At 39.2% G+C, this 26,187-nt stretch overlaps 1 protein-coding gene and 1 pseudogene across 1 annotated transcript in view; one reads left to right on the forward strand and one right to left on the reverse strand.

Moving 5' to 3' along the window:
• Positions 1-26,187, reverse strand: part of ADGRL2 (adhesion G protein-coupled receptor L2) — a 693,508-nt gene that overhangs the window by 431,356 nt on the left and 235,965 nt on the right. The window lies entirely within an intron of this gene.
• Positions 7,815-9,860, forward strand: LOC100596052 (annotated as a pseudogene).

Raw genomic sequence — 26,187 nt, forward strand, 5'->3', positions numbered from 1 at the left:
TGTACTACTATAAGATTATGACCAGGCCATTTGGATTCAGGTTTTGTTTATTTGTTTGATTCTAGTTAGAGGGGTAATACCATTATTATCTGCTGTTAAGTTATTTTAAAACTATGTGGTGGACAAAAACTAATCACGAACAACCTAATGGCAACCAATACATGTTTGCAGGAACACGAATATTTTCAGAGTTTATAGAACACCCTGGAATTTCCTTCTTCTTATAACTCTCTGTATGAAAACTCCTTGTTTTGTTTGTTTGAATTTATAGATATATTACTAAAAATAGAATATGTGATTTCTGTAGTCTAAATTCTATATTTTCTTCCTCCATTTATAGTTCTCCACAAATTACTTCTCTGCTTCTGTACCCCTCTGCAAAGCTGCAATATCTTAACTATTCCAGTCCCAAATCTATTCCACACAGCCTGTCAATCACATCACCTTCCAAGGTACCTCACTGCACACAAATCAAGTTTGAGTCGTCTACTTCTAATCAATAGATCCTTATAGATTGTTTTAGTGTACCTAAATCACTTCCCAGAAAATATCTCGCCATCTCATTTCTAATGGGAAAACATCAGATGAGATTTCAATCTGGGCCACTAAAGAAGAAAGGCTAATGTGCTTTTCTGGTCCATCGGGGCCTACACTCCATGTAGTTCTTACACGATATGAGAAAATGTTTTCTCTCAAGTCAACGACACACACACAATAGGAACATTTTAACTAGGGGCAGCATGAAACGAAGGAAAATGGCTGAGGGAAGCACATGCTGCCAGAAGTTTTCAACGCGGCAGAAAGCTTGTGCATTGCCTCAAAACCTCTGCAGCGTGGTCAAGACAAGCAGTTCCAAAACACAAGTGCCTCTTTGAAACAAAACTGCCTGGAAATCCTTTTTTTCTCTTTAGTAAATCAACAACAAATGTGGATACTCATGGTGCTTTGAATACTGTTAACAACACAGTTTATTCATCATCCATATTCCAAAGATATTTATTGCTCTAATAAGATAGTGAAATAGCATGCTAAGTGCTGTTCTTAACATTCTATCCTGTTCTGTAGCCAAGGAGAGTGCAGACAAAGTTTGTATTTATATGTTGCACTTTCTAGTTAACAAAATCCTGTCATATACGTCATCTTATTTAAACTTCATAGTAGCACTGTGTCCCTGAATCACAGTCAGGAAACTGAGGCTCTAATAGGTTAAGACAACAGTTCAAACAGCTGTTGCCTTTGAGATGTATCTGTAAATGTGGTCAGAAGATTTCAGAACCCATCTTCTTGCCACTACCTTATATAAAAATAGTTATTTACATCCACTGACTTTTTTGATATTTTAAATGAAAATTTAATTCTGAAAGAAGTTAATTTTGTGCTAGATGACTCCTTATCAGAATTACAGCTTCTCTCAGGCAGTGCTGGAGGTTGGCATGCTCATTCTGGCTAATGTTAGGCTCTGCCTGAATTAGGATGGAGGCTACCAAAAGACATGCATTCAGGAAATTTTCTGCAGCCAGACATATAGACTAGAGTCAACTGAACATAGTCCTCGATATCCTCTGAGAACACTTTCTTGACTGTGGTGGGCGGCTTCTCAGGTGGCTCCCAGTGATCCCCTCCTCTTGGTATGCATGTATAATTCCCTCCCCTTCAGCATGGGCTGGACCTAGTAACTTGCATTTTTCGAATGAACAGAATATGGCAAGAGATGAGATGTCACTTCTGAGATAAGACTATAAAAAGACTCTGGCTTCTGTCTTGTCCACCCTCACTTGCTCTCTTCCTTGCTCACCCTGATGGCATCTAATGCCATTCTCTGGGTTGCCCTAAGGAGAGGCCCATGTGGCAAGGCACTGAGGGAGGCTCCGGCCAATGGACAATGAGGAAATGAGACCTTTACCCCAACAACCCACGAGGAACTGAATCTTGTCAACATCTATGTGAATAAGCTTGAGAGTGGATCCTCCTCCAGTCTAACCTTGAGATAACTACAACCCTGGTGGTCACCTGGATAGCAGCCTCATGAGAGGCCTGACTTAGAGAACCCAGTTCAGCTGTGCCCAATCCTAACCCACAGATAATATGTTTGTTGCCTTAAGCTGTTAAGTTCTGGGGGTAATTTGTTACACAGCCATGTGTCACTAATACATTGACTTTAACAGAATTCCTTTCGTCTGCCCTCTATGTACACAATGCCCTTCCCACCATCCAAACTTAATTTTGAAAAAGGATTTGACATCAGTGACTATGAATATATGCATAGTGGCTAGGATCATTGTTTTGGGGTTAGAAACATCTGGGCTGTGTCTGGATTTGCCATTTACTACCTCTAAGACAAGGAGAAAATTATTTAATCTCTTCAGTTCTCTATTTCCTCATCTGTAAAAGAATCTACTTACGCTAAACTACCTTATAGGGTTATGTGTGTTTTATTAATGAGTTGATGAAGACAAAACAAAACATTTAGTACCTAGTAGGCACTTAGAAAGTGTTAACTATTACAACTATGTGTCTTTGGGTGTAATAAAATTTTTGCTTATGCACATGCATGTTTGTATAGGGAGAGGAAATTCAGTACTTATATTTATATATGATGTTCCTGTTTTGAGATCTTATGCTTCTTATAGGCAGGATGGAGATTTAATACGAGAAATAGAGGAAATGTGTGCATCAGAGTTAGGAGACTTGAACTTTATTTTCCTTTTAGATCTTTCTTTCCTCACTGAAAAACAAAAAAAGAGTGAGTTTTTAGCTGTAAAAATCTCTTATTTTTCTGTCTACCTTGTAACTCACCAAAGTACATATAAAATAATGCCATCTACATCATACAGGCCATATTAATAAGCCAAATAAAACAAGTCCATTGTTTATTCCCCATTCTTTGAACTTCGGTTTTCTTTATCTCCTCTCTTTCTTCCTCTTTTAGGTAATGCTTTCTAACAAAGGAGGTTGGTAATTAACCCCAAATGTTGGCCTCTCCCTTAAGTAATCAAAGAACTCCATTAAAAATGGAAATAATAGTGACACAAACACCAGAAGGATGTCAAGGAACAGCAATAAAAACCATCCTAAAATATTTTACAAGACACAAAAATAATCTAAGTGCATGGTAATAACTGATGTGTAATGTCTTACAAATTGAAGCCAAGTTACAGTGATTTTCACTAGACGTTTCTCAAATCCTATGGGTGACACGAGCCCATTTCCTCTGTCACATTTCTGAAGAGATAATTGCAGGAAATACTGTAAACAGTCTAACATTCACAGGTCATATTGAGAAATGTTTATAGATATTGACAGTTAAATACAATGTATCACAGCACCAGGCACAATATGGCATCCACCTAGCAATAAGCTTTCACAAATCAAAGTCAAAAAAGTCAAGCTTTGGTAATAAAGAAATACAGACATATTGTTGAATGGGCGAATGAATAAATGAATGAAATGCTCGTCAAGATCATGGGTTTGTATGAAATACTATAGAAATAATAATGAACATAATTAATTTTTCTTTAGTATTTAAGGTTTTATATATTAATCCCTTGGATTTAGAAATTAAACAATGATTAATCCAAAATAGGGAAAGCAATTCTCTAAATACTAGACAGGTAGTAAATACAAAAAATATTTCCTAATAGTTACTGAATGTTGGTATCAATTTTTTTAAAAAAACTGCAAGAATCTCACAGTTTATAAAAAATAAAAACTAAATTTGCTAAAATTTTAAATAATAGAAAAATCTACTGGGAAGTAGTTGCAAAGAAACAAAGACTGTGTAATTGATACTTCCTAGCTGGGGCTATATAATTTCTTATTTTAGGCTAAGTAGAAACATAAAATTTACTTACATTTATAAGAACATTTTAAATTTACACATAAAAAAGTTTGCATTAAAATAAGGTTAATGTCTCAATCTCCATTTGATAGTAATTTAGTACATTAAACACACACAATCTGGGTGTAATTGTTTCCTAGTTTTCCTTTAAATGAAAATATGGGTGGGTGGTGTGGATTTATAGACATATTTGTCAGTTTACATATGGAACAAAATTACTGGTGTTTTTAATCAAATCACCTTTCTCAGCTACGGAAGAGCCTCAAACAATTTTAACTAATCTATATTTTAACTATCCACTTTCTTCCTTGAGGGCCTCTTTTTGCACAATTTAGTTCCCCCTCCCTACTCATATAATCCCTATCTTCTATTTATTATTTATAAAATTGTCCTTTTCCTTGCAACCAGAACTATGTATTTATGATTGTAAATGTTGATTGGGTTACTTGAGAAGCCATTTATGCCCTTGTCTTTTACCTTAAAAATTAGTTTTAAAGTATTTTAGCTTTTTAAAAAAAGATTTGAGGCCGGGCACGGTGGCTCACGCTTGTAATCCCAGCACTTTGGGAGGCCGAGGCGGGCGGATCACGAGGTCAGGAGATCGAGACCACGGTGAAACCCTGTCTCTACTAAAAATACAAAAAAATTAGCCGGGCGTGGTGGCGGGCGCCTGTAGTCCCAGCTACTCGGAGAGGCTGAGGCAGGAGAATGGCGTGAACCCGGGAGGCGGAGCTTACAGTGAGCCGAGATTGTGCCACTGCACTCCAGCCTGGGTGACAGAGCGAGACTCTGTCTCAAAAAAAAAAAAAAAAAAAAGATTTGAGTCAGGAGTGTTTTTATATAAATGATGCTAACTTTTGTTTTTTGTCAGTTGCCCAAAAAGGCATGAAGTTTTGGCTGAGAATAACAACGAAACAAAGCAGAATCTTGCTCTTCTAAGCTCTGTATGTTTGTTTTTTGCTCATTTTAGATGTGGGCCAGGACATAGAGCATTAATAGTTTAATGAAAATCCTATAATCAAAGTGATATCAGTGCAAAATGATTAAAACTGAAAGAAAAGGCCAGGTGTGGTGGCTCACGCCTATAATCCTAGCACTTTGGGAGGCCGAGGCAGGCGGATCACCTGAGGTCAGGAGTTCAAGACCAGCCTGGCCAACATGGTGAAACCCTGTCTCTACTAAAATACAAAAATTAACCGGGCACAATGGTGGGTGCCTGTAATCTCAGGTATTCGGGAGGCTGAGATGGGAGAATCGCTTGAACCTGGGAGATTGTGGTTGCAGTGAGCCAAGATCGCACCACTGCATTCCAGCCTGGGTGGCTGAGCAAGACTCCCTCTAAAAAAAACAAAACAAAACAAACAACAAAAAAAAAAAATTGAAAGAAAAAAATTATAGGCCAGGCGTGGTGGCTCACGCTTGTAATCCCAGCACTTTGGGAGGCCCAGGCAGGCGGATCACGAGATCAGGAGATCGAGACCATCCTGGCTAACACGGTGAAACCCCGTCTCTACTAAAAATACAAAAAATTAGCCGGGCGTAGTGGCGGGCGCCTGTAGTCCCAGCTACTTGGAGAGGCTGAGGCAGGAGAATGGCATGAACCCGGGAGGCGGAGCTTGCAGTGAGCCGAGATTGCGCCACTGCACTCCAGCCTGGGCGACAGAGCGAGACTCCGTCTCAAAAAAAAAAAAAGAAAAAAATTATAGCAAGAGAGAAAATAACATAAAAAAGAGAAATCTTACAGTAATATGTATTTAGCACCTATTATAGGTCATGCACTGTTCCGGGTCTGGGAGTTATTATATCAGTGAACAAAATCACTAAAAATCCCACTGTCTTGAGCTTAAATTCTAGTTGGGGAGGGCGGCTCAGATAAAGGGAGAGAGACAATAAATAATAAACATAATGAATATACGTGTTAGAAGGTGAAATGAGCCAAGGAGAAAAGAAAGTAGAGCAGCGTAAGGATGTTGAGAGTGTGTGCTGTGGAGGAAGGGTGAGGGTAACGGTGTTAGAGAGGAGGTAATGGTAGGTCTTAAGCTGAGAACATGACCTTTGAGCAAAAACTCGAAGGAGGTGAGGCAATCATCCCAACAAACATCTGGAGGAAAAATATTTGAGGCAGAGGGAATAGCTTCACTGAAATCTCTGAGGCAGGATTGTGTCTGGTGCATTCAAGGAACAGCAAGAAGGCAAAAATGGCTGGAATGGAGGCAGCAAAGGAGGAGTGAAGGGGGACAGGTCAGAGAAGAATGTGTCTGGAGGACTGGGCGGTGGTGCAGATAGACCATTTAGGGACTTGTAGACCATTGTGAGGATTAACTTTTACTGATTCCCGAATGACCAGTGTTTTGTCTTTGCCTCTTCTGCTGCCTGCTCCCCCTCCTCCTCCACTTCCTCCTCTTCCTTCTTCACCACAATCATCCTCACTGATGAGGCATTTATCTAACACATCTTGATTTGAACAATAATAAGATTCTAAAGTTTTAAGAGTGTATTTCCACAATTTTCTTATTCTCATCAGTTCTATTCAACAGAAAAAGATGTGTTGAATTCCCAACACATATGTGCAAAATTGTGTGTTTAGTCTCTATTTTAAAAATAGAGGCTGCTGCCTATTGGACGCTGACTATGGAATACGATGCTCTAGGCCACTATTGAACAGGATACAGCACTAAGCGTTCGATGTATATTAACTAATTTAGTCCTCACAGCCACCCTGTGAAATGGATGCTATAATTTTCCCATTTTACAAATGAGGAGAATGAAGTAGAGAAAGGATAAGTAACTCATTCAAGACACACAGACAGTGAGGCACAGAACCAATACTTGAACTCAGGTATTTTGGACTCCAGTGTCTGTGTTCTTGGCTCTTTGTAATATTGTCTTTTATTGTCATAATCCTTCACAATACCCATACTCTTTGAAATGTTTTGTTTATTCACTGTTAACTCATCAAGCATTTATTAACATCCTACTGTCTGTCATCACTGTTAGGCATTGTGAAGACAGGGTGGCTGCAAGCCTCTATGGTACCTTTGTCTGGATTAAAAAAGGTATCTCTTCTTTGAGGCCTTTTACTTTCTTCTGTCAGTAGATTATCATAATATTTTGATCTTTTAAGAAGAAGACATTCAGCTGCTATTGCTAAAAAACTGTCATAATAAATACACATTTTTTAAGTCCAAAGGTAGAGTATTAAAGATGTTTATTAAAGGTGTTTAATATTAAACTATTAAAGATGTTTATGATGTACATAATGCCCCTTAGATGTGGTGGCCGTGTGAGGTACTATATGACCTGAAGATGCTCCTGGCATAATGCCCCTGGATGAACCAAATAAAATATAATCAAACATTACTCCCTAGAGATGAAAAACATAACACCTGCATTGGGTCAGAAAATTACTTTTCTACAATACTTTTTTGAGTTTTATTGATAGACTCTTCCAAAACCTTTCTACATAAACTTAAACAACCCAGCAATGTTGAAAATTATTATTTGAATAATAATAAGACACTAAAGTTACAGGAGAATATTCCTGCCATTATTTAGAGTTTACATTTTATTCCTATCAATTATATTTGATTCAAAAATACATATTGAATTCTGAACAACTGCAAAACTGTGTGGTAGGAACATTAAAAAAAAACATGGAGCACAGCCTGTTGAGTACAGACCATGTGCTGTGACGCGTTAGAGACCTACTGAACTGTACATGATAGCAATTCTTCATCGTATTTACATCCATCACAACTGACACTAATCAGTTACCTAGAGGAGCTTGTTTCTCTCACCAAGATTAGAGTACACATATACCATTAATTTTATATTAATTAGTATTTATCCTTAAGATATTTTAAAGAAAGCAGGACTGGTTATTAATTCCATCTTTACAAATAAAGAAAAGGAAGTTCAAAGAGGCTAATGGTGAGGTCAGGTCCAAACTCAGGAATTTCTGACTCCAAAGCCCACCATGCTAGACTTAGCATATGGTGGGAAGATGACCAAATCTAAGTCTCCTTACAGAATGACAGAAAAAATCCGAGGTGAAGATTATAGGAATAAGAGAAAGCATACAACCAGAACACCAAACTAGTAAACATCCTACCTATGTCAGATTCCAGCTTGTTTATACCTGACCCAGACCAGGCACAATTCTTTATTGTTTGTGAGCCAATTCAAATGCCTGAACTCTGAACTGTAATTTTAAATGCATGACACAGTCCAAGAACCTGGTGCAAGTTTCATTATATCACTCTTCTTTTCCATCTGTACTTGCTTGAAAGGCTTAGATTCAGTGCCTTAGAAAAGGTAATTTAAATATATCAAGGGGTATGAAATGAGAGTAACAAACATGTATTGAAAATTAACCAGGTACCAGTACTATTATAAACACTTTATTGTATAAACACCCATTTAAGAAGTGGGAATCAAGGTTTTTTTTTTATTGTTATTTCCATAACAAATTTCAATAGCTGAGGCAAAATTTGGAAATATCTGGAGCTGAAAGGTTGCATGAAGAATGAATATGAAGGAATCTCTGCACTCAAATTATCCCATGTAGCAATATGGCCTTGAAGGCATCATCAACAAACCAGTAGGTCAGTGGGTGAGACATTTCAGCCACAGATATAAGGGAGAACATACTATGAAAGGTGTTATAATTTGATATGATTCCGACATTCAAATGACGGTTTATTTCTTACTGATTCATGGGGGAAATAATTTTTTTAGTATTATCACAAATAAACTATTACTTTCTTGCAGCTAATGAAAATAATTTTTGTTATTAATGTTCTTATATTTGTTCTTAGTTCCTTTTCTTCTTCTTTATAAAAAACCTATGTCCATACTGTTTTTCCCACCTTATTGTAAACCCTTCCAGAATAGGAGCTAAATTTTATGCCTCTTTGAGATTTCTAGTATTTACCTTCTACTTTGCACATGGAAGACATCGTTCGTTTATGCATCGACGATCTTTTTGAGCACCTACTGTGTGCCAGGCACTGAATTGTGTGATGGGGTACAATGGGAAATAGATGCAGTCCCTGCTGAAACTCTCACTGTTATGGAGAAGCCAGACAATCAACAGGCAATTTCATTACTGTATAAATATTATGTAGGGCAAAACAGGGTGCTCGCCAGAACAGAGGTGCGTCATCCTCAATGTAAGGTGATCAGGGAGGACTTCCCAGAGAATGTGACAAATATTCAGAGATTATAAAGAAAGTAACAGCTATGAGTGGGCTCCTTCCACGCCATTCCAGCCACAGCGGCTCCGCTAGGGGTTATGTTCTCTGGGCAGCTACTTGGGCCCCTACTGGCCCTCGCGGGACAAACTTCACTTCTTCAGACAGCTCCAGGTGCTCTGAGACCTTCTAACGGTACTTCGGCGGAGTAATTGGAGTCATCTTGCCGGGCATGCTTAACTTCTCCGGTGAGTCAGGACCATGTCAAGGGCACTGATCAGAAAGATATTCAAACTGGTATTGCTCAGTGTATCCAGAAGTTTCTGGATATTGAAAGAAACACAGAATGCTCTTTCTTTTCTTTTCCTTTCTTTTTCTTTCTCTTTCTTCTCTTTCTCTTTTCTTCCTTTTCTTTCTCTTTCTTTTTTCTCCTTCCTTCCTTCCTTTCTTTTTCTTTTCTTTCTTTCTTCCTTTCTTCTTTCCTTTCTCTCTTTCTCTCTTCTTTCTTCCTTTCTGTCTGTCTGTCTTGCTCTGTCACCAGAATGCTTTTTCTTACAAAAAAGATTGCAGTTATTTGTCCAGAAACCAGAGCAGGTTATCAAAGAGGATGTCTCAAAACTAAGGAATGAGTTACAGTGGAAAGAAGTCCAGAAGCACTTGACAAAGCTGAGCCACAGGCAGCAGGTGCTGGAGGACATCAACATGCAGCACGAAAAGCCGGCCAGCATTGGCATCCCTCGGGACTCCTTGGCCTACCTTGAGGAGGCGTCTGCCAACATCCCTGCACCTCTAAAGCCAACCTGAGCAACAGGCGAAGGTGGTCAGCCTGAGACTGGACTGCTGTGTGAGATTTGCTACACATCTCTTCTCTTTTTTTGAGACGGAGTCCACCTCCCGGGTTCAAGCAATTCTCTGCCTCAGCCTCTTGAGTAGCTGGGATTACAGGCACACGCCACCTCGCCCAGCTAATTTTTTGTGTATTTTTAGTAGAGATGGGGTTTCACCATGTTGGTCAGGCTGGTCTTGAACTCCTGACCTCGCAATCCACCTGCCTCAGCCTCCCAAAGTGCTAGGATTACAGGCATGAACCACTGCGCCCGGCCTACATCCCTTCTTGTAGACTTGACATTTTGGAAGAACTCTTTGCCAGAGAATGAGTCGATTTTAGTTTCATGATGTCATCGAAAAATGTTCCACTATTTTTAGAAGCTATTAATTTCTTGAGTACTTTATGTCTGTAGCTTGGATAAGCCAAGTAAAAAAGTTTTTTTTTTTTTTGGTCTTTAGCAAAGTTTAGACTGTTAGTGTGACAACACAGGTTCTTTTTAATGGTGGTTTTGCTTGTTTTTTAACTTTTGTATGACTTTTCATCTTTTTATGTGTGTTTTCCTTTGTTTGATCTGAAGGAAAAATTATAGGCTGGGCTCTGTGGCTCACGCCTGTAATCCCAGCAGTTTGGGAGGCCGAAGCAGGTGGATCACTTCAGGTCCGGAGTTCGAGACCAGCCTGACTAACATGGTGAAACCCTGTTTCTACTAAAAATACAAAAAATTGGCCGGGCGCAGTGGCTCACGCCTGTAATCCCAGCACTTTGGGAGGCCGAGGCGGGTGGATCACGAGGTCAGGAGATTGAGACCATCCTGGCTAACATGGTGAAACCCCGCCTCTACTAAAAATACAAAAAATTAGCCAGGTGTGGTGGTGGGCGCCTGTATTCCCAGCTACTCAGGAGGCTGAATTAGGAGAATCACTTGAACTGGGAGGCGGAGGTTGCAGTGAGCTGAGATCGAGCCACCTACACTCCAGCCTGGTGACAGAGTGAGACTCCGTCTCAAAAAAAAAAAAAAAAAAATACAAAAAATTAGCTAGGTGTGGTGGCAGATGCCAGTAATCCCAGCTACTCGGGAGGCTGAGGCAGGAGAATCACTTGAACCCAGGAGGTGGAGGTTGCAGTGAGCCAAGATCACACCACTGCACTCCAGCCTGAGTGATGGAGCGACTCTGTCTCAAAAAAAAAAAAAAAAATTGTGATAGCCTGAGAATCGGGGGATGAGGATTTTGGTTGTAGGCCTTTTATGATAATTACCCCTCAGGGGTGTGTAGAAAAGCATGTAAATTTGCTCTGTTTCAAGACTTCAAACTACTTCAGGAAGAAAAATCTAATACAATATTTGTAATGCTTCCATAGCTCTCAGAATGAGTATTTTTTGGTAAATAAGTCAGAAGAGGATTAAAATGTCTTGGGTTAGTGTAGTAATATTACAGTAGGATCCTTAGGTTGATGCTGACTTCTTTTGGGGGTAAGTATATTGTGTGTGGTGTTTACTTTTTTTTTAACAGGGATGTAGTAGGAGCAGTGATACGCTATATTTTGCCACGTTCTGCAGTAATGAATCAGTTTAATGGGGCAGACACTGTTTTCAGTAGCGTGACAATGAGGGTATAGGTGAGTTACAAGGGGCTAAAGCCTGCTCTGATCATCTTTTTCTGTTTTGAGTTTTGTTTGCTTGTATTATTTTTGTTTTACATTTTGGGAGGTTAAACATTTTCCGTTAAGGAAGGTTATTGCCAGTAGATTTGATTCCAAGAGACTGGGTGTCGCAGTGGGGGTGAGGAGGGGCTGCAGAGTGATCATTGCCTACTTAACCTCCACAAAAAGCATGTGACACCTCTGCCTTTGGGGGGATATTTTGATATCTTATTAGTTTTTCAGGTCTCCTCAAATTCCCTGTCGAATTGCTGTTAAGAAATAGAGACTATCAGGGCTGGGCACAGTGGCTCATGCCTGTAATCCCAGCACTTTGGGAGGCCGAAGCGGGTGAATCACTTGAGACCAGGAGTTCTAGACCAGACTGGCCAATATGGTGAAACCCCATCTCTACTAAAAATATAAAAATTAGCCAGATGTGGTGGTGGGTGCCTGTAATCCCAGCTACTTGGGAGGCTGAGGCAGGAGAATCACTTGAGCCCAGGAGGCAGAGGTTGCAGTGAGCCAGGATCATGCCATTTGTACTCCAGCCTGGGCAATAAGAATAAAACCCCACCTCAAAAAAAAAAAAAAAAAGAAAGAAAGAGAGACCACTGTTATTTGGCTCCCACTGGGTGAGGTTTTCTGAGTTTTATACAGCCTCTTATTAGATCTTATTAGATCACATCCCTTTACCCAGGACAAATGCTTCACTATCTTCTGACTGACAGTACTCCTGTGGCTCTATGCCTTGGCTCATTTTGTTTTCTTCAGCCTTGAAGGCCCCTTCCCACATGCACTGACATCCACTCGTGTGTCTGTTCCCTGGAGCCTCCCAGCACCCATTCTGCTGCATCCCAAGGGCACAGGACTTTTCTCTCTTCTACTGCCCTTGCTTGGTTCTCCCTTGTGGGCTAGTGCTTCGCACCTGTCTCTCTGCCCCTCACTAATTGTACACCTGTGAGAATCAGACATTATTCCCTTAAATATACAGGGGACATATAGTCTCCTTTTGTTGTGTGTATATATGGTATCTGGAACATGGACCCATGATTACCAGCCTGACACCCACAAATCCCCTTAGTTAGAATGTATAGGTTAAACAAAGCTTTTAAAAGCTCATATAATATGACCTCAAGGCTGTTAACCTGGTCGTCTCATGGTCATTAGAAACTCTGATTGGCAGCTTTATATTTCTTCACTAAAAGCCTAAATAAACTGAATACGTTTTAGGCATTCGTGCAAAGGGGTTCTCAGTGAAAATATTGGGAACTATTCTATTTGGTGCTTAGTGAAAATATTTTGCATTGATGTATGTACCAGTTATTGCCATTTCTTTATTACATTCAAAAGTTGTTTTTTTTTTTTTTGCCAAAAAAAAAAAAAAGAGAGAAAGTAATAGCTAAGAGGGGAAATAGCAGGACAGGTGAAAGGAGCTACATAAGCCAAGGCCTTGAACCCAGCAGCAAGAGCTCAGTCAGTTCTGGGAACCTCATGTATTTCATATGGTTAGAAGAATAGTGAGATCTTGACTGATGAGACTGCGGTGAAACCAGGAGACAACTCACAAGTGGCACTCTGCCAACATTTGGTTTTCATGCTGATGAGACCATTCACAGGTGCCATGATTACAGCTGGAATCCCTACAGGTGTGGCTGAAAAGAAAGTGTCTCCCGGAACCAGTCATTATGACAAACAACAAATACTTCTCATGTTCTCATTACAAGTTAATCCAGAAAATAGTGTAAAATGGGTGAAGAATGCGGCTGTCATCTGTTTTTTAACCTGTCTGCTGGAATTGTCAGAGGTTATTATTAGAAGGCAGGAGCAATCTGGTCAGTAGAAGAATATTTCCCATATTGTCCAAACTTGTGTGGATATCATCTACAGGGCCTTTAGATAAATGGAACCTGAAGCTTATAAACTACCTGCCCATACATAAGCAAAACAGTGTTGGTTTCTATTTGCGTTTTGCAAATGAAGCATCATCTGCAGGTACATATCCCACTGCTAGTAGCTTTTGCTTCTCTCTGGCTTTCCTGGCTTTAAAAGCATTTCTCCAATATGAGCAAGGTACTGAACTTTGAGGAAGAGTCCACTGTAATAACAGTAAAGTTTAATGATGCGTAACTTTGAGAGACTGACAAATTCCCAGCCAAAGTATTGATTCTTACAGAATTTATGAAGCACATGCTGTATTCTGTGTCATTATGGTCTTTTTTTGGCTGAAAGAATCATGTAAAATAGATTTTTAAATGAGTGGTAATAGCCAGACATAAAGAAGGTATTGATGTGTGTCATGAAGGGTGAAATAGCATGCCAGATTAAGGCATATAACAAATCAAAAACAACAGTACTCTCTACTACTACAAATGTCAATTTGCTTTTCCTTTGAATCACCCCTTCTATTTACCACTTTACACATTTACAATTTGCCTTCTATAGACCTCCTCTGAAGAGCATTAAAGATGTGAAAAATTTTTGCATAGCTGCAAATACTGCTTTGGGAGATGCTAAAAGTTCAAAAACTGGGTGCTGAAATTTGGCAAAGAAATTTGCTCTTATATGTAAATAACGCCCTTTGCAAAAATAATGCTAAAAGCTTATAATCTAATCTTTATTATATGCATATACAAATGGCATATATAGCGGATCAAGATTTGATATTTAAATTTATCAGTTCAATACTTTTTAAATAATACTGAAAATTTTTATGTGTTTTTCAGAAACACTAAAAATTTATTCTTCTTTTACAACTTCCAGCTAAGCTCTTTTCTGTTCCCAGATGATTGGGTGGAAGTCATCTCTACACTAACATGTTTTGAAAAAGTAGGGAATTTATTCCTCTGCTGTCTATAAATGCCCTCTTCATCTTAATACCTATTACAACTAGTTTCCCAAGAAACAATTGAAATGTAAGTCTTGGTTGTCTCCCAGTCATTTTGTTTTGACACACTGGGGGAAAGAGTGGCTTTCAAGAATAGTCATTTAAACTTTGATTTTATGCTTCACTTTGGAATACATGTTTATTAAATGTGTATCTTACTGACAGAGTAATCAATACAGATTGTGTAGTACATTACAAGAAAACCATGTCTGAGATTATTAGAGAAATTAAATGCTTTTAGTTTTGCTTACTTGAGCAATATGTGAAAATTAACAGTTTAAACCCTTTCATGTATCTGACCAGGCTTAGTCTTAGTCAGAACTCATGGTTTTTTGGGGGGTTCTTTTTCTTTCTTTTCTGTTTTTTTTTTTTCTAAGTAAAGTTTCATATACTCTACGTGGTTAGCATTCATCTAGTAAACATCAAATTACCTGAAATCCTAATTTTAAAGACTAACATTTATGGAGAGAGATCCACACTTAGATGGGAGACAGAAAGGAAAAGGAAATTGATTGAGTGGCTGCGGCTTTCCCTGAAAAGCAGTGCTGCATTTCCATCACATTCCAGAAACCTTTATAGAGCAAGAAAGAGAGGTCATCCAGGTCTAACTGTGCTAGGGACCAGTGGATCCCAGATGCAAATATATCTCTCATGCACCCAGAAACCTCATGAGAATCAGCCAAATCCTTCTTTGAACAGCTGCTTCTCAACAATTCAGGAGTTTATCTACCTAATAAAAAAGTAACTTGGCAGGAAGAAAAAGGCTGAGACTCTCAATAGACTCTTCTCAGGCCTAGTGGAGCCTGAAGAACTCTTGAAGGTCTTAGTCAACAGTGAACAGAGGAATTTGAACCAGCACACTCATCTATACCACAAACAAGCTGCTGCGAGAGCCAGAGAGGGGTCAATTTTTACATAAACATTTTTTTCCCAGGCCAAATAAAGGCAGATTCAAATAAAATAGGCCAAGCCCTAGATGGAAGATGAGAACAAAAACTCAGGGAACAGGAAAGTGATTCCTTACCTCCAGTACAATATCTCACAAGCAGTTCCCACTAAAACAGTTCAGTTAATCTGGGGAGTATTTCAATTCATGGGATCTATTTTTCATAAGTTTTCCAAATGGACATTTTTAAAAGAACAACTTAGAGTTTGATTGATTGATTGATGTGCTAGAAGAACTAAAATTTTAAAAAGCTATGTTTCAGAAGTATTTTTAAGAAGGTAGTCATACTCAAAGATATTTGAAATGCAGAGGCTGTTCATTCACACCTAGATCTTAATTTCCTATTTTTTTCAACTCAGACCCAGCATTCTTTAGACACTATAGGCAGACTATACACATACGATGTATGCATAAGTGCACATAATCACAGCATTTGGTTGTGACAAACTAGTTTTACTAACATGGAAGATTTAATAGATGAAATGAGGAAATATGTCAATGTAATAGCATATTAGATTTTGCAAATGAGCTATTCCTAAGGCAACATGAATTGCTTTGCTTTTATATTTCCACAATCGTTTGTTCATTTGACAACTAACATTCAGAATCCATCTTTGATCTTGGAGGACTTGTACAAATCAAAGTATAATAAATCCTTACACTTGGGGACTCAAGGTGACACTCGACAAAAGCTGTCTTCTGAAAGAGTCCTTGGCCTGTTGGATATACAGACCTTCCGCCAGACCTGGTGTCAGGGCTAGTCTTTAGCAGACTTGAAAAGAGGGAAAACCTGTCTTTAGGGCTTTCAACATTGCTGTGTACCCCATTTCCCATCAAGCATCTGGGACCCAAAAATTCTAGTTTCCACCTATTGAGGATTTATTATGTGACACGCACTTACATGTATTATTTCTGATCCTTACATCAGCTTGCAGGATCAGAATTTCATCCTCATTGCATAGAAAATGAAGCTCAATGAGTCTCAGTACATCTTCTAAGAGGCAGAGCTGGGTTTCAAAGCCAGGGTCTGACTTCAAAGCCCGTCCTGAAGCCCATGACATCATCATGTCTCAGCCTGAGGCTTCCCTGTGGAGTTCACACCCAAACTTGTTCTTCCTGTTTTGACTCTAGATTCCCTTCCTGGAGCTTTGGCTTGGGACACTAATCATCTGAATATGGGCAGTAATGAATTTTTTTTTTTTTTTCTGTAAAGAGAGTAGAACGGAAAGCATATATGCTCCCCCCTCTTCTATTGGCTTTTATTACAAATTCTATTTACTTTCTGATAGGGACATTTTGGAAATGATACCTTTACCCAGAGGAATTGTAGCAGGATAAATCTCGAACAGCATGCCATATTGTTGATCAGGCAGACGACATGACTGCCAACTCGGCGTGCTGCTAACATTAGCCATTTGTGTTGTGAAAACTCCTGTTAGCTTCTTAGAGCTACAAAGCCTGTGATGAGAAATTGTCTTTATTTTGCTTTGTGAATATCTGCCATTTGATTTTTCATTCTACAACATAAACTGACACCTCCTGGGCTTCTAACAGAATTTTTCCACTGTGAATAAGTCCCTGAAAGCACTCTGGGTTGGCAGAACAGCCCGATGTTCTGTTAAAAATCACTGGAAATTAATTTAATAGAAATTTAATTTCTATTAAAGACCTAGCTTTGAAATTTACTGTGTTACTTTGGGAAAGCCACATCACCTCTCTACACCTTCAGCTATAAAATGGCTGTCATGAGGATCAAATGAGATTCTAGCTTTACAAAAGGTTTTGCAAATTGTTAAGAATTATACAAAAGTAAGGGCATTTCTGATTTTGAATCCTATTCATTCCTTCCTGAGAAACAATCTTGCAATATAAGGCATTGACTTACATCTTCCATCTGTGCTATCCTTTGACCTTACCTTATGATACTCCTTGGATTTTCCCCCTAATTTACCTCTGCTCTGCCAATAATCAATATGGCAGGAGCTTCAAACATTTTCTCCTTGGATTTCCTAATTCCGACCAATGGCAAATCCTGAAGTTATTAGGTATCAAGGCCTCATTTATCAAATCCTTACAAAGAAGCTTTTCTTTTTGTAATTTTTTCCCTTTTCTATCAGTTAGTAGTTTATCTTTTGTTATCACTGATTACTGTGATTACTGTCTACTTGGGATAGAAGGCAGGGATTAACAGAACCATGTGAGGAAAGTTGAATGAAGATACCTCTCTCACTCATCCTTTCTTCCCATTTGCTTCTCACTTGGGGTAACAGGTACCTCTCATGCCCATTAGTCTGATTCTTTCTCTAAAAAGTACCTTAGTGCCCTCTACAGGTTGTGTGAATTTCTCATCCCATGATCTTGTTTACATGTTAGGCTTTCTCCCTTAGCTCTCTCCTAAAACCACTGGTGGCTCGGTTCTTCTCAATGGTGCCAGATTCCAGGAGGATTGCTTATTTATAGTATTCTCTGAAATGTATTTATCTAATGAGAGTATTGAAGAAAATGGTGATTTCAATCTTGTGTGCAATTTGAGGGAGAGAATTGATCCCAACTATTTGGCATGTCAGCAGTTACTAGGAGACCATTTGCAGGTGATAAGCTACAGAAGACATCTGCAGGTGAGAAATCTGAAACTGAAAAAGGTCAAGTAACTTTATAAGGCTGCCAAAACTATTTTGTGGTTGCAGGGCCAGAACCTAGGTCTCCCAGCATTTATTCGAGCATTCTTCCTTTCCTTTGTTTTGAATAGTTTCTTTTCCACATTTTCAAAAGTTTCTGTTTTGTCCTCCAGTTGTGTATCTCAAAACCTACCCCAAGGAGTTACTAATGTCATCCATTTGGCTTCAGTAGGTAACTGATGGATTAGGTCTTCCAGCATGTCAAAAGGATCTGCTTGGTAATACCTATCCAATTTGTAACCACATCCTGGTGCCATTGCAAATGTCTCAGAGTTCAAAAGTAAAATTTAGTGAGAACTAGAAAGTGTAGCAAACATGGGAGAGGGCTCATTTCTTGATTTACTTGAAAGTTGCCTAAAGCAAAGCACTCCAACATACAACCTTGTAATGAGCTTTGGACTGAAAGGCAGAAATCTGTTGGCTTTTTCTAGCCTTCAAGACCTGGAAATTCTTGAACACCTTCTCAACCTTCTGTTTTTTGAAATGTCATTCACTCATTCCCAAATTAATTGACATCATCAGCCTGGAGTTTATCTTGCTCACTCCAAGGGCAGAATGTCCACTGACTCAAATCCTTAATCATTCAAGAATTTGGGACTCATGAAAGTTTTTCTTCTTTGAAATTATTTAGAGATTTGGAATACAATTTGGATGAAACAATGCTACATTTTAATCTGAATCCTTGGGGAAAAATAAAAACCTTGGAATACAATTATGTCCTGCAGATCAAAATTAAGAGTGAAAATACCTAGATAAAAGTTCTGAGAGGATAACCCAAAGAGGACTTTGTGAAACTACTTAAAAATGGCAAGTCAACCACAAATCTATATTTGTTCAGCTTCTGGATTTCCTCTTGCTAAGTAATTTTAAAGCTACTTAACAGTATTTAATTGACATTTAACTCACTATTCTACTTGTTTCAAGTCTTTCATACTGAAGCGCTCACAATTATAACTTGTATATGAAAAATTACCTTAGCCTGATTTCCAAATGGCTAAATAGTTTGATGTAATTTCTACTAGAATTCTGTAATATTGATGCTGCAGATGCTGGAGCAGCATTTTTCAACTGTCAATTATGACCCTTTAGTAGGTCATAAAATCAATTTAGTTGATTGTGATTAGCATTAAAAAGAGTAAAAAAGAAGGGAAGAGAATTGCACAGAACATAAGAAATTGAGTGCAAGTTAAGTATTGTTATGTGAAACTCTTTCTTCAGTTATGTGTGTATTTGGATTGGGACATAAATTATATTTCTTGTGTGGGCTGTAGTCAAACTGAGAAACACTATTTTAGACTGCAGTGGATAAGAGAAAGAACTCCTTCCCGGCTGTGTGAATCATTCTGAGACTTGATTTTCCACTCTGAAAATGTGAGTAATAAGACTTTCATAACAGGGTTGTTGTAAGAATTAAGTAAAACATAAAATAACATTGACACACAGTATCTGACATAGTTAAGAAGCTAATATTGTTATTTTGGTGGGAGTTACAACAAGAATTATTTGAAATCGTTTGAGATAGTAAATCAAAGCACTGACACTTATCCCTTAAATCAAGTTCCCTTGTTGCAAACTTCTACCTCCCAAGCACATAGCCCCTGGGAAGGAGAAGCTGGGCATTCCCAAGATTAGAACAAAGAAGCCATTGATCAGTTTTGAATCTCAAAAGCTGGCTCCTTTGACTTCTTTGCCAAGACAATAGTCACGAAATTTGGATTGTAAGAAAGAAAAAGATTTTCTAAATTCCTTTATTTCTTCTTTAACTATTGAGAAGCCGCCAGACAAATAATACTGGAGAGTCTTAAATGAAATAACAATAATACTAGAGAGTCTTAAATGAAAGTGAGGAAGAAGTCGGGAAATGCCTGGCTCCTCAGTTCCCACTGGATTCTTGGTCGAAGACAGAGAAATAGGAGAACATTTCTCCAGCTTCTCTAGTTTTCACCAGTTCCTGGTGGTGGGGGTTGAGTGAGAGAAGAGTATAGAGATGTTCTAGAGAATTTGAGGGGAATGGTGAGGGGAAAGGGCCTTCTGCCCCTTCAAGAGGATGGGAAGCTATCGCTTTACAGGTTCCTTCTGCTTAACTACTGGGGGTTTTACATAAAATTAAATTCAGTGTCTTACTGTGGTTGTGTATAGAAAGATCTGAGTTTAACCCCTCAGAGTCTCCCTCAGCTCTTGCATGGTATGGTAGCTTTTCTGAGTGTCCTGTGAAACGAACCAGGGGCATCTGGCTGAAAGTAGGTGAAGGTCTTGCCTGGCAACTTTGCCAAACCAGGTGGTCTAAAGAAAATGAAGCCATTCATGGTAGATAAAGATCCAATTGGGAATCATTATTTTCAGCAAAAACAGAGATGGGGGCTTGATCAACAAGGGGAGATGGCTATTGGGGCCCTGAAACACTGTAAGAATTGAGTGAACAAAACATGAATGCCTTGGGGATGGACAAGTCCCTCCTGAGATGACCACCTCCGGGAGAAGACCAGACCGGGAGAACTTAGAGGACACCTCTTCAACTCCAGGACTCCACTGCCCCTAAGATTATGTGCACCTCACTCATTTCACATAATCCATGTAAATCCAGGTGGAGAGGCCGGAAATCTGACAAGTATTTCTCTTACTCATTGAAGCAGAAACTGAGTTACATAAAGAGATAAGATTGAATAAACAATGTAACAGAAATAAGTTTTCTAGACTGCCCAGTGGATGTGGAATTATGAAGAAGACCCAATCAATTAAAAAGAAACGCCATTTCTTGGCACATCTGGGCATGGTGTGAGCACGTCTGTGATGTTCCTAATTTATCATTATTATTATGCTATATCTATGGCAATGAAATGTTTCTGTCTTTATTCACACCAGTCTTCATATTACAGGGTATTCTGACTAATAACTCTTTAGATCCAAATTAACTATCTAATTGAGAAACCTTTACCCAAGAACCCCAAGTATTGAGCCAACGCTAAATGAGTATTCAAAAAGAAAAAAGGAGTAAGCTGGCCTTTGCGTTCCCAAATAAAATGCTGCCAATTCCATGTGTAACCCATAGTGCTGGGCAGAAAGATAATGGTAAAATTTTAATATTTGCAGAGGACTTTTCTGCTTTGGTAGTCACAATTGAAATTCAACTAGAATTCTAGCATCTTAAGCTTTAGAGTTTTCTTTCTTCCCCACAATTCTAGGGGCAGGTAGTGATGGTGGTAGTGGTGGATGGGATATAAATTGTTAAAGCAGGAAACAGTACAGAAAAAAATATATTTTTAGGAGCACTGATCCGTCCAGAGCTATTCCCTTCCCCCCTCACCCAGTGGCAGGATAAACAGCTGCTCCAGGCCTGCTGACAGCAGAGAGAGCAGGGGCTCACTGACACCCAAGGCTGACAGACCATCATGTAGTGATGGTCAGGGCCAGGCCAGTGTGTGCCCCGTGGCTTTTGTTTTCCATACCGCAGGAGGCAAGATGACCCACGAGGAAGCACTGGAGTTTATTGATAGTGTGGGGGTTAGGACCTTTCATCCCAGTTAGATAAAACTGGGCTCTAGTCCTAGAATCATCATTTACTAGCCATGTGAACTTTGGAAAATTACTTAATCTTCCTAATCTTGGTCTCCTGTTCTATATAATGGGGATAACAACTGAAGCTCCCCATAGGCCTATTGGAATTTAAATAATTCATGTAAAAGATGTGTTTCAGTATCTGGAACTTAGATGCTCATTAGAAGTCAGTCAGGCCAGGCTCGGTGGCTCACGCCTGTAATCCCAGCACTTTGGGAGGCCAAGGTAGGCGGATCACTTGAGGTCAGGAGTTCGAGGCCAGCCTGGCCAACATGGTGAAACCCTGTCTCTACTAAAAATACAAAAATTAGCCTGGCATGGTGGTGCATGCCTGTAATTTCAGCTACTGGGGAGGCAGGAGAACCACTTGAACCTGGGAGGCGGAGGTTACAGTGAGCCGAGATCACACCGCTGCACTCCAGCCTGGGCAAAAGAGTGAGAATCAGTCTCAAAAAAAAAAAAGTCAGTCAGTCTTATCGTTTTTATTCTTCTGGGCAGCTATAAGCTTGAATCCCACTACTTATATGATGTTGGGTAAAATATTTTAGTGTTTCAAACCTCAATCCCCTTACTTGTAAGGTGGGACTAACTCACATTATATGAGATTACTTAGAGATTTTAAGAAATAAATGTCGAACCCTTCTTTTTCTCTCCTTTCTCCCTTTGTTCTCTTCTGGTCAGAGTGTGTAAGAAGACCAGAAAGATGTCAAAGGTGATGGAACCAGGGATGTCTCATGACCTGAGTCTTTGTTGTATACCCAGGCTCTTGGAGAAGGAGCAGGTTTGAGATGTGAGTAGGTGGCCAAAGAGAAAGTAGATGAGAAACTGATGGAAAGATCATCACATAGCGGGAAATCAAGAGTTCATGCAGAATCAGAAATGAGAGTTCTGCTGACCTTCAGGTCATTTGATACATCACTGTCAGTGTTACCTTTCTAAAAATTCTGATCTTGCTTAAAAAAATGTAGTGGCTCACTATTGTTTACCACGAAAAGTTTAATTGCCTTGAAGGCCACCTATGATAGAGTTCCGGCCTCCCCTGTAGGATTACTGGCAGTTTTCTCTCTATGTGTGCCCTTCCTAGTGGGGAAGGAGGGAAGGAAATTAATGAGGACATTATTACTGAAACACAGTTGGCAGGGCTAGGCAACTTGGCAAAAAATTAATTTCAGGTACAGAGAAAGGAGTGATAAAATTAGAAAAAGAGAAGTCACAGATGACATTAGCCTTCTTCTTTTTACCAGATATTAAATTAACTCCGATGACAGCGAGTTTGGAAAAATGCAAGTATCCCCCGATTTATATTTCCTAGATTCGAAGACATAAGTAACTATAACAAACACCATAAATATTATAACAGGGAAAAAAGAAACATTTCATTTTTATGACACATTTTGATTTTAAAAACATATATAGAGAACATTCTTTTCTTTTTCTTTATTCAATAAATGTTTATTGAGAACCCAATACATGTTAGACACTGTTCTAGAAATTAGAACAACATCAGAGTAAAATATAATCTGTGCCTCCCTGCACTTTACTTTCTAGTTGGAGTCAGAAATAAACATAATAAATTACTTAATTTTGTAGCATGGTCGTAGATGATAAATGCAGTGGATCCAGGGAAAAGTGGGATAAAGGGAATCAGGGTGCCAGATGGGTTAGGGTAGAGGTTAGCATCTGAAACAGGTGGGTTGGTGAGAGCAGGTCCCACTGAGAAGGCATCACTTGAGCAAATGACTGGAAGGAAGTGAGGGAATATACCCTGTGGCTATCTAGAGAAGGCTCTGCCAAGCAGACAGAACACCTAGTATAAATATGCTTTAATGGAAGCATTCCTGGTGTATTGAGAAACTTTCAACAGACCTATGAAGTTGAAACCGAGCAGGCAAAAGGAGATGAGTTTAGAAAAACTCGAGAAGAGGGAGAGGCAAGAGAACCTGTGGCTTCTCAGGACATGGTGAGGACTTTGGCTTTTGTTCTGAAAGAAATGGGAAACTACGATAGGGTTCTTTGCAGATTTTTAAGGGGTGTTGTTGACTGCCTCTTGAAAATAGACTGTCAAGGGACAGGGCTAGAAGCAGGAAGATGAATTGAATTAGGAAGGCTATCGTAGTAACCCAGTGAAAGGCGATGTTGATTCCAGTTGGGGTAGCAGCAGTAGAAGGGGTAAGAAGTAATCAGAAATAAATATGTATTTTAAATAGAAAAAATATGTTAATGTATTGTCTTAGTCCATTCATACTGCTTTAACAAAATAATGTAAATGGGTGGCTTATAAACAGCTTTTTATAGTTTTAGAGGTTGGGAAGTCAAAGATCAAAGTGCCAGCAGATCTGGCATCTGGCAAGGGCCTGCTTCTTCATAGATAGGGCCTTCTCCCTGTGTCCTCACATGATGGAAGGGGTGAATAACTCCCTTGGGACTTTTTTGTAAGTTCACTAATTCCATTCGTAAGGACTCTGCCCTCACACTTGAATCACCTACCAAAGGCCCCATTTCCTAATACCATCATGTTGGGAATTAGGATTCTAACATATGAATTTTGGGGGAGACACAAACATTCAGACCATAGCATATATGTTCCAGGGTCCTATAGTCACATTAATTGTGGAAATACAGTCCTACATGCTAGATAACTTATCTTGAAGTTCAAAATAAATATTAGCATATTATTACGGCTTTGCAAAAACAGCAAAACCAAAAAAAAGAAAAAAGCAAGATAAAAAGTGTTTAACTTTGACCCAGTATATTCTAAACTTGTTAGCTAACATCAACTGTTGTTGACAGACATCTGTTAAGATTTCCAGAGACACCAGTTTCCCATAGAATAGTGGAAGAAATGTTGAGATAGGGGACTATGATTTTTATAAGCAACATTATTTGCTGAGAAGTAACTATTGTAAAATCTGAATAATCCATTGCTGCATTATAAATATCCTTTATATTTCTATTGAGCTCTGAAGTACTCTTATGTGGTTATTAACTAGGCACTCAATAGCAATAATGCCATGATTCTACTTATTGAATTGATAATCAAAATAATAGCCAGTGTATTCTTAGATTTTATGCCCTCTTCCCAGGGTGGAAATGTTATACAAGTGTTATTGACCTTACTATTCTGAAAATGTCTTGCAAATTAGAGCCTAAATGTTTAAATTATATCCTTACCCTTGCACAGGTTTGAAAGGTGGGTTCTAGATGAGAAAGCACTTTTATTCACCGCTGAAGCAATGCGCATTGGCTGTAACCATGCCTCGCCTAACAGCAAAAGAATGTTCAGAAGCATGCCCAGTTAATTGAAACTACAGGGGGCATTTACGTAGGCAAAGTGTTATTACTCAGTTAAAAATGTGTCCAGGATATCAGAATTACCATTCCCTACTCCTGCAAAAGGCACTCTGGGAATGGTAGTGGTCATGAGTTTCAGGCCTCTGGCATCCTTTTACTTTCCTCATTCCTGTCGCTCTTGACAGACTTGGAGAGATATACATATTACCATCCACAAGAACTGGGGTTACTGTTGTGAATGTGCAAGTCTGATGGTGTTCAAACCTGGGTACGGGGCGAGAACCCTAGGCCATGGGCATGAGGTTTTCACGTGAAGTTCTCCAATGCCAATAATACTTGAAAATTTACCTGAAAGAGTAATTTAAGTAGCAAAACTATAACCCCTTTCATCGAGGACCTTTAAGTCTGAGGCAAGTTACTTTTAGTTTATTCCTAGATATTGTTTGGAAAAGAGATTTCTTTTCTTTTCTTTTTTTTTTTTCGAGACGGAGTTTCGCTCTTGTTGCCCAGGCTGGAGTACAATGGAGTGATCTCGGCTCACCACAAACTCCACCTCCCGGGTTCAAGCGATTCTCCTGCCTCAGCCTCCCGTGTAGCTGGGCTTACAGGCATGCACCACCACGCCCGGCTAATTTTTTTTTTTTTTTTTTAGTAGAGACGGGGTTTCTCTATGTTGGTCAGGCTGGTCTCCAACTCCTGGCCTCAGGTGATCTGCCCACCTCAGCCTCCCAAAGTGCTGGGATTACAGGCGTGAGCCACCATGCCCAGCCGGAAAAGATATTTCTAATACAGTGCACTGATTATTTTAAATGAGATCATTTGCTACATTTGATCTTTCTTTCTTATTTGAAATTTAATCAGTTTCCTATAATTTCCAGAAAGCAAACACCCTATGTTTGCCATCTGTGAGTCTGTCTCTTAGGCTGAGGTGTTTGCCAATGTGGGTGTGTGAAAAGGCGAGAGTTCAGGGTCTCTGTAGGCAGGCGTGAGTGAGATCTTATCATACACTGGTAAAGTGTAAGTGGAGTGTTCTTTTAATCCTACCACCAGCACAATCTGGTATCTACTTCACATCCAAGAGCTTGCCTAAGTAAGAAAAAACATAATACATGGAAAAGAAAGAAATGTCCATTTGGACATTGGTTGCATCCTGGTACTTGCACAGGAAAATCAGTCTGTAAATATAAAAAGCAATAGCAGGATACAACACAGACATAATATTTAAAGTTTTCTTTTTTTTTTTTTTTTGAGACGGAGTCTCGCTCTTTCGCCCAGGCTGGAGTGCAGTGGAGTGATCTCGGCTCACTGCAAGCTCCACCTCCTGGGTTCACAC

This window comes from Nomascus leucogenys, chromosome 12 (assembly GCF_006542625.1).
Source record: "Nomascus leucogenys isolate Asia chromosome 12, Asia_NLE_v1, whole genome shotgun sequence".
NCBI classification, from domain to species: Eukaryota; Metazoa; Chordata; class Mammalia; order Primates; family Hylobatidae; genus Nomascus; species Nomascus leucogenys.